Raw genomic sequence first — 8,896 nt, forward strand, 5'->3', positions numbered from 1 at the left:
TTACCATGCTAATAAACATGATTAATTTTTACCTGCAAAGCTTGGTGTTATCTCATTTGTAGGTCAAAAGACACAGACTAAAATAGTTTCTGCAATTCTCCCTAAATAACTAGCTTTTGCATATCAATTTTTATGGCACATTAGAAATGAATGCAATTCAGACAGGATTTGAATAGCTGAGTAGAGAGGGAAAGATAAGAGCAGATAAGAAAAATCTTGTGGTAAGCTAAGCCTTTTGAAAAAAACTGCTTAAAAAAATCAAGGTTTATTTTTAATTTCTGGACCCTAAATGAACTAAGGATGAAACAGTTGTATGCAGGTCATTACTCAAAGTATCCACAGATTACGCTTCCAGCCACTATACATATAAATGGTACGTCAGAACAACCTAATGCATTAAAAAAGTCATTTTAAATTACTCCAGCATTTCATTCAGGCTAAATGCAACTTCCACAGCTCCCACGTAACTCATGGAAGTGGGGTGGAGGAATTTTTCTGCTTCTTGGGTATTTTAATAACAGCCAGATGACTAAGTCCTCCTCCCATTTTTATAACATTTAAGCCTATTACTAGGGTCCTCTTTCCCCTTTGTTTTAGTAATATGGTGGGTTTGTAGGTATGAAGGAATAGAAGCATAGCCACCTTTCCCTCCTCATTATGAGGCCCATTAGAGCACAGATGCTTTCTGGGGTACCATGTCTACTTCCCCCAGCATCAGATAGGCTTGGGTCATCCTCTCATCCGCAAGTTGCAGATGCCTGCCCACTGTATTTCAGCAGCTATCAACTGATGGTTAATAAAGGTATTAGACTTATCTGCTCTTCTAGATGGCAGCACGTAGCCAAGGTTTGCTCATTTGCTAGTCCCACACAGCAACCTGAGCTCTTACCATCTTTGAGCCCTCCCAGGACACAGTCATATTTGTGTTGTGTTTAATGTGATTTCTAATGTAAGAGAAATGGACATTTCAATTGATTTCTGAAACACATTAAAGAAAAGCATGCATGCAGTGCTAGCTTAGTGCCTTACACTCCCCTCCTGCATCTTTCAGTGGAGATTGAGTCTGAAGCACAGGAGCGAAGCAATCTTCACAGCACCCCACTACAGCCTCAGGGATAAGGTGTTAAGGTCAGGCAACCAAAGTGTTCCCCTGCTACACAGAAAGCTGGTACCCATATGGAAATGCAGAGCCTGGGGCATGGGGGAGATACTAAAAAAATCAGGCCTTTTATTTACATCCCCAAATATGCTTCCCTGTGTCAGACTTCAAGCAGCCAGTTTGAGAACTGTTGGTCTCAGTAACATGTCCTGGATCTCACACAGCACATCACTGTGAAATGCAGAGAGCATGCAGCTACCTTCTCTATGGAAAATGAACTTCTTGGAGAAGCCTCTGACCATCTTGACAGAGATGCAAATGTCCCCAAAGAAAGGAACAGTTTCATAACAAAAGTGACTGTGCCACTACTTGGTTTCCATTACAAAGAAGTAACCAAGAAGACTTGTGTGATGCAGTCTTTACCAAAGCAATCTGCATTACTTCAACACACAAATGTTTGTAAGTAGCTAATATGTGCTGCAGACTCACCTCTAACAAATACACAATGTGTCAGGAAGATGCAGGAGGAGGTAGGTTTTGACATGAGCATCCCAAAGAGCTTCAGGACATGAACTGCAGCTGGGATCACTAAGATCTTTTCTTTGATCATTGAAGAAAGCCACGAAGTTGGGAACAGAGCACAGCAATCTCCAGAACTGCATGTTCTCACTTGCCACCCTCTCTCACCTTGTCCACCTGATCCCTGTTCTGCAATCCTAGCATTCATTGGCTCTTGTTGGGTTTTGATCACAAATTCTTCAGGGTGAAGAATCTGTCCCTTACAGACATAGCACAGAGAGCTGCGCAGAGAAAGCTGGCCCACAATGCTGGGTCTGGCCACGGAGGCTTCAGAGCAGCTCTGGTGGGGGGAGATGGATCAAACCACTCTGCCCATTCACATATCCACAAAACAGCAGGATGCAAAGAGCTCCAACCTGTTTGCCAGTCCCAGCAAGGGCAACTCTGTGCCCAAGATAAACTGGATCGTACTACTGTTTTACAGGACCTCAGTTAAAAGCCTGAGCATTGCATGTCTATGAACAGCATTGTGGCTTTCCTGCAAAAGCAAAAAGCCTGCTCCCAGCATTTGTGACTGGAAAGAGAACATGACTCAGATAGCACCACTGTGGCAGCATCTGCCTGGGACAGTCACTCTGCAGAGGTGTCCTCTGCAGACATCTCCTCAAAGCCCTGCTGCTTTGGGACTCTCCAGCAGAAGAGAGGCGTAAGGCCAGATCTCCTGGCTCCTACCACCCCACCCTCTGAGCACAAGGATGGTGTTCCTGAGGGAAGACCCACTGCATAGAGGATGTCTCTCCAAACGGACACTACTATCCAACAGGGCAGGACCATAGCTCAGGGACTGACAAGAGCACCTCCAGATCTCAATGGGGTAGCCAACAATGTGCTTTAGCTTTGCTGTCCCAGTAGACCACCTGGCAAGAACAAATCCTGCTATATTTCCCAGCTAACAGCAGCCTGTCCTGCACCCAGGCAGTGAAACCTCACCAGGGCCACCAGTGCCCAGCACCAACCTCCAAGGAGGACAGAGAGCACGAAGAACTGGCTGGGCCCTTGCAGAAGAGCCCAGCAGGCAGGATGCCCCTGGCCCCCATGCGACATTGACACAAGTCCCCACCCCCCACCTCAGACAAGGTGAAAGTAGTAATATATCTTTTTCACTGTCAGAAAGGGACTTCCCTGCGTCATCAGGGCTACAGAAAAGGGTATAGCACCTTTGGAGGAAGGGAGCCCTCCCTGCAGCAAGGCTAGCCTGCAGTCCCTCTCCGCTCCATCCAGAAGCCCAGGGTTACATTCCGCACCGTGCAGCTTGACCCTTGTTGGGCTGATTTCTTTCCCAGCCTCTGAGTCTGGACATCACTCCGTGACATTCCTTCCCCTGCTAAGCACCTTTCTGACTGTGACTGAAGAATCTGGCAGATGACCAGGTATTCTTTAACCTCCACATTAACTATTGTTAGCTTTGGCAAAGCCCGGCTCCTGGGATGCCTGGAGTGGTATCACTTACTGCTGCAGCCTACAGGAACTGCTGTAGTGGCGAGATTCAGAGAACAGGGATCAGGTAGCAGATGCAAAACAGAGTCCTCACCCACAATGCCCTCCCTTCCCCCGTTGCCTTAATGAGCTTTGGGAACAGCTACAACTTTTAAGCTTCCCACTGCTGGAAAAGGTTTGGAGACAGTGAATGTGCAGAACAGAGCAAGTTGAAGAAGCTGAAAGTTAGACGAGGCCGAGTATTACTTTTAGACTACCAAGATGTGTTGGTAATATTGCAAATCCATAGAATGCTACAATTATGTATCTTATAGGAGTTGGGAGGAGTTAGAGATGTTTATCTCTAGCCAGGTTTGACTGTTGGAAGGAGACACAGGCTGCACCACCACCTCCTCCTCAGCTCACACCAGGACCCTCCTGCTTGCATTCTTACTGCAACAGTCCTAACAGTAAAGTCCTTAGTCCTGCACCCCACTGCACAAAAACTAGGATATGTCCTTCTCCCCTCATTCTCATGAATGAGTCCAACCAGCGCAATCAGTTACGGCTGCTCTGAGCAGCGCCAGAGATGAGGCTTTAGTCCTTTTTTTTTTAACAGAGGACTGCAGGCTTTGCAAAGCATCAGCACCAGCCACATTCAGACAACCAAGTTGTCCTGGGATGGCAAATCCTAGGCAGAAGTGTCCACAGTAGTCACTAGGGACAGATGAAATCAGGGACCAGAAGGTAGGTTTTCTTAAACAGACTTTATGTTACTTAATATAGCACATGCTCTTCCCCAGTATCTGCATAACGCTGAGTTTGAAATGTTCCAAAATTTGCACTAAGGAAGACTGGAAGGGTGGGAGAAGGGCTGCAGGAGGAAGCATTTAAAAACCAAGGGACGACTTCAGAGAAAAACTATATACAAGCAGCAATCTCTTAACACAGGACTTGCAATGCAGAGACTTGGTTAGTAATGAAAATAAAATGTAAACAAGTCCCTAGTAAGGCAATGCAGCTGTGAGTCCATCTAGGATTAGTCACAAAAGCTGAAAATGTGAAGGGTTTGGACTGGCTTGTACCTTCCTCTGGGGAGACATCCTGCATTGTGCTTCACTATACATGTACACAAAATTAGTCTGTTAGATCTGCACCATAGGCCTTCTCATGCTACTCCAACATTAAGTGAGTTTCAAGAATTACTTCAGTGCCAACGCAACTGGATCCCTGCCGTGAGCAGACTTCATCTGCCTTCTCATTTTCCCATTGAAATGCCAAAGTTGCTTGTGTATTCCCTTTAAGGTCATTTCTACTTTGGACCTGTCCCATTCTAGTACCTTGATTTCTGCTGGTTTGCTCTGAACAGCCCTTTTTTCTGCATAGATAGATGAAACCCAGAGAGTATTTGTTCCCCACCTCTACCCCATCAAGGAAAATCTCTGGTCAGAGAAAACTGCTGAGACTTTTTTGCAGAAGATAACAGAGCGGTGACTCTTGGGGTTGTCTCACCCCCTCATAACCCTTCCACCAAAGCCGAAAGCCTGGGAACACGGACTGCTGTGGATCTTGTCTTGCAACTAATAAACACAAGTACCAGTGGCCCAAAAGGCTGCCTTGTTCAGCTGCTCATTGCCAACTCAGGCAGCGACTGCATCGTAACAGTCGCTATCTGTTTGCACAAGATAGGAATTGGGTGACCCTCTCTCAGGTGCTGCTTTCGCCACCAGCTAGCTGGACCCTTTTTCTTTTATTTTATTGCAGATGTTACCTTTATGCCCCCTGTACAACTCCTCCAGCTACATGAGCTCCATCAGAAGTTCCACAGAGAGCCTTTTGCCTGCTTGTGTAGTGCATGACAAAGCACATAATGTGTTATACTAAAGTCACAGTCTATTTGTTTCGCATCAAGACATGTACCAGTAGGACATTCAAAAAGGTAAAGGTGTCCCATCTCAGGTTAACTGTGAAAACAGTGTGGATAGCCAAAAAAAAAAAAAAATCAACTGTGAGCTTTTAATCTAAGTCAAGTCTTTGCAGATACACTTTAAAAAAGGTACTTACCTGTCCTCAAGCCCTGGTAATTCTACTGATCACTGTCCACAAGAAACTGTACTTTATAGGACATACTGCCTCCATATGATTGAAATAGCTTCCTTCCTTAATCAGCATATAATCAGATATTCCCACACAGGAGAACTATAGCCCTGATTGACAAGATAGTTACAAAAATAAACCTGAGGTTTAAATATAGCTTGCTCAGCTCCCTGGAAGGTATGTAGTATTGTGTTATACAAGTCTACCATCATTTTCCTTGAATTAATATAGTCCATATTCTCCCACTGCCTTGATCTCCATCCATTAAACAGCTACCAGATTTGTGTTATACAGGAGAGCTGGCAGCTAGGGTTAGGTGGGAATGGCAACTAGCCTCTCCTCTGCGTGGACGGACTTACCATCAATATTTCATTGGCAATTAACATGTGCAGATTTTGAGTTCATGTACCAGTTGAATGTGTGATGTCTGATGCAATTGTAGGGGTAGATAGGTAAATAAACGTGCAGGACTACATAGCTATGTATGGAAAAAAATATATATGCCCAACACGAAGGGATATATTTGCATGAGATATGTCTCTGTATGCAAACACACAAGCTAGGCAGGCAATATTTAATGATTTCCTCTTTCTAGGGTGGATAGTTCAATAGCATGATACTCATTGCATTTCTCCCAATCTATCAGGATGTTCTGATGTGTTAAATATGCAACGTAATGAGGGCAGAGCTCTATAGCCCTGTTCTTCTCATTTCAGAAAAAACCTGAGATTTTTAAAAAAACATTCCAATTATGAAATGCTTTTCATCTCTTAAAAACCTCCCCATCGCTGACTGACTGAAAAACATGGGACAGACCTCATATTTATTATGCAAATCCTTAGCATTAAGAAAACAAATCACCAACTAACATCTGTCTCACCCTAAAGGAAAATAAATAAATTTAAAAAAAAAAAAAGAAAACCCACCCTTCACCACACTCCACTACGCAACTGACTGAATACCACCCGCGGGAGTGGGAAGGGAAGCGCCTCCCCGAGCCCGCTTCCCTGCCGCTGCTGCAATGTACCTACCACAGCGGCACGGCACGGCACGGCGCGGCACGGCACGGCACGGCACGGCGCGGCTGCTCCGGCCCCGTGCCGCGCACCCAGCCCGGCCACTGCGGTCCCTTCGCCGCCTGCCCCCCCCCCCGCCCGCGCCCCGACCCACCTTTCCCTTCCATCGCGGAGCCTTGCGAGCGCCGGGAAGTTGCCGGGAAGTTGCCGGAAGACGCGCTCCCTCCTCAGCCGAAAGCCCCGAGAGCCCGGCGGGCAGAGCTCGGCCGCCGCTGCCTGCTCCGCGGTGGGGACGGCGCCGTCACAGCCTCGGAGCTGCAAGCAAGCAACCACCGGGGGAGACGGCGTGAGCCGCCGAGCCCCCCACACGCCCGCCGCGGGGGAAGCGGCGCGGCGCGGAGCGGAGCGCGGCCGCGGGGGGAGCGCGTTACCTGGCGCCGGCGGGAGCTGTCCCTGGCGGAGCGGTGCTGCGGGGGCGAGTGGCTCCGCGGCCCGCCGCGCTGCCTGGCGCCGCCCGCATGCGCGCCCCGCCCGCGCCCCGCCTCCGCGGCCCGCACCGCGGCACCGCCGGGCCCTCGGCTGCGGGCTCCGCGGGGCGCGGAGGAGGAGGAGCGGCCGCTCGGCTGGGCTGGGCTGCCCTGCCCCCGACCCCGCTCCCCCGGGGGGCTGCGCCCCGCCGCCCAGCGAGCGGGAGCGCCGCGTTACGCAACGCGGGCACAGACGCCCGCGTATTTATTGTGGGAGTCCTGCTGGAGCCCTCCTTCCCGAGCCGGGCACGTAAATCGTCCCCTGGGCACACGGAGATGGCATCTGTGCGGCACGACGCAACACAACACAACACAACACAACACACATCCCAGCTGCTGCGTGCGCACCGGTTGATTTCTGCAGGTGATGTGTGCGTTGCCTATGCATTGCACGCAAACCCCCGGCCCACAACGCTTAAATCGGTCAGGTCAGAGGGATCACTCCACACACCCTAGCCTCCCTGTGTCATACAAGCCAGAGTGAGCCCGCAACACCTGCCAGCATGGAGAGGATCTCTTCAGAGATGCCCAGTCTCAGGTTCAGGCCTTCGCTGGATCTGTTGTTTCAAGATTAATTATGCTGATTCATAAAACACCCACCCCATGGCTAGTTTGTGCTTTTCTGCTTTTGTATTCAGCCACTGGATTTTGTTCTCCCTTGGACCGCTTAATAAAATGAGCAGTCTCCTGCTAATGAGAAGTTGATAAAACATTCATACCAAGATCAAGTCCCTTCAGAAAACATCGATAGAGCTCCTGAAGTTCGTCCCTGTAAGGAAGTTTCTCCACACCAGAATTATTCCTGTAGCTCTTAAGCTTTTCCAGATTTTCCAACTTTGGTAGGATGGGGATGGTAAAACCCAGTTCTGTGCTTATTTTTGTGATTTGTGTTACTGAAAAAGCAGCCCAAGGCATCCGCTGTGCTGGGAGCTGCACACGTAGAGGATAGATGGCTCGGGCACTACATTAAGTTTCTAAATACAGGAACAGTAACTCCTCTCTCCTACTGTTTCTTTATACATCCTAGTGTTTTTATATTCACCTTCTTACCCGCAGCCCAGTACTGGAAAAGCACTCAGTGGTTACATAGGCTCTCATGCTCCTCATTCAAGCTACTGTAACCCACCCTGCAGGCTGCCTACGGGCTTCCCCATCCCAAAGCACAACCCTGAATTTGGTTATGGGAGTGAACATGGTGCATGTGACACCACCTTAGTCCAGGCAGTTCTGAACAACACCTGCTCCCATCTCAGCTACCACCCCACAAGGTGGCAGGGCACATAAGTTCGAGATGGCATATTAGTGCAAGAACATGCCCCTGAAAATCAACTAGAAACAGCCCAGCTGGATGAAGACCTACCATGTAAAATTCACATATTAACTGGCTCCTAACCCATTTACTAATTTCTACATTATCGTGAAGAATAACATTAGTTTTATTTCAGGACTCAATATTCAGGTATTGTAGGTGAACTTTGAGTCAAAATGCACTATAGAGAACTGAGAAAGCAGACTTAGACTTCATGATTTGACTAGAAGATCAAATTAATTTCTATTGTTTCTTCTGCTTCTTTCATCAGCTGGTGGGATCTTATTTCCCCACTGCTGTGTCTTTACCCACTGTCAATACCAGACTGATCAGACTACACTTCTGGGGTCAACCCGTGCTTTTTCTGAAAAGCAATGAAACAATAGCTCTTTCAAGGCCTGTTAGTCCTTACCAATGTTAAAAAAAAAAAATCAGAATATACACCAGAGTGCTCAATAACTCCTCAGCCAGCTCTTTGAAAACTCTTGGACTCAAGTTATCAAGTCCCACAGATTAAAACCAGGCAAGCTCTCAGAGGACATTAAGGTTCCTGGCATCCAAGTTCAAGAACAACTTTCAACAGGAAGAAGCAAGGGCAAAGAAACACCCAAAGGTACAGCCCAGGTTGTTACCAAGAACATAGTCTGAGGCACACCATTTGTGCTATCAGGCACTGGACCAAGGAACCAAGAGACTTCTTTCAAAGTTGTGCACTCCCTGGAAAGCTGACAGCCATCAATAATTCAGCTTCACAGGAAAAGCTGGGGAACAGTTCCTAGCTGCAGGCATCAGGCTGAGCCCCACTGCCAAGGGAATATATGAAGACCAAGTTTCTCAAACATAGGAGATATAT

The sequence above is a fragment of the Mycteria americana genome, chromosome 7, assembly GCF_035582795.1.
Source record: "Mycteria americana isolate JAX WOST 10 ecotype Jacksonville Zoo and Gardens chromosome 7, USCA_MyAme_1.0, whole genome shotgun sequence".
Lineage (NCBI taxonomy): Eukaryota > Metazoa > Chordata > Aves > Ciconiiformes > Ciconiidae > Mycteria > Mycteria americana.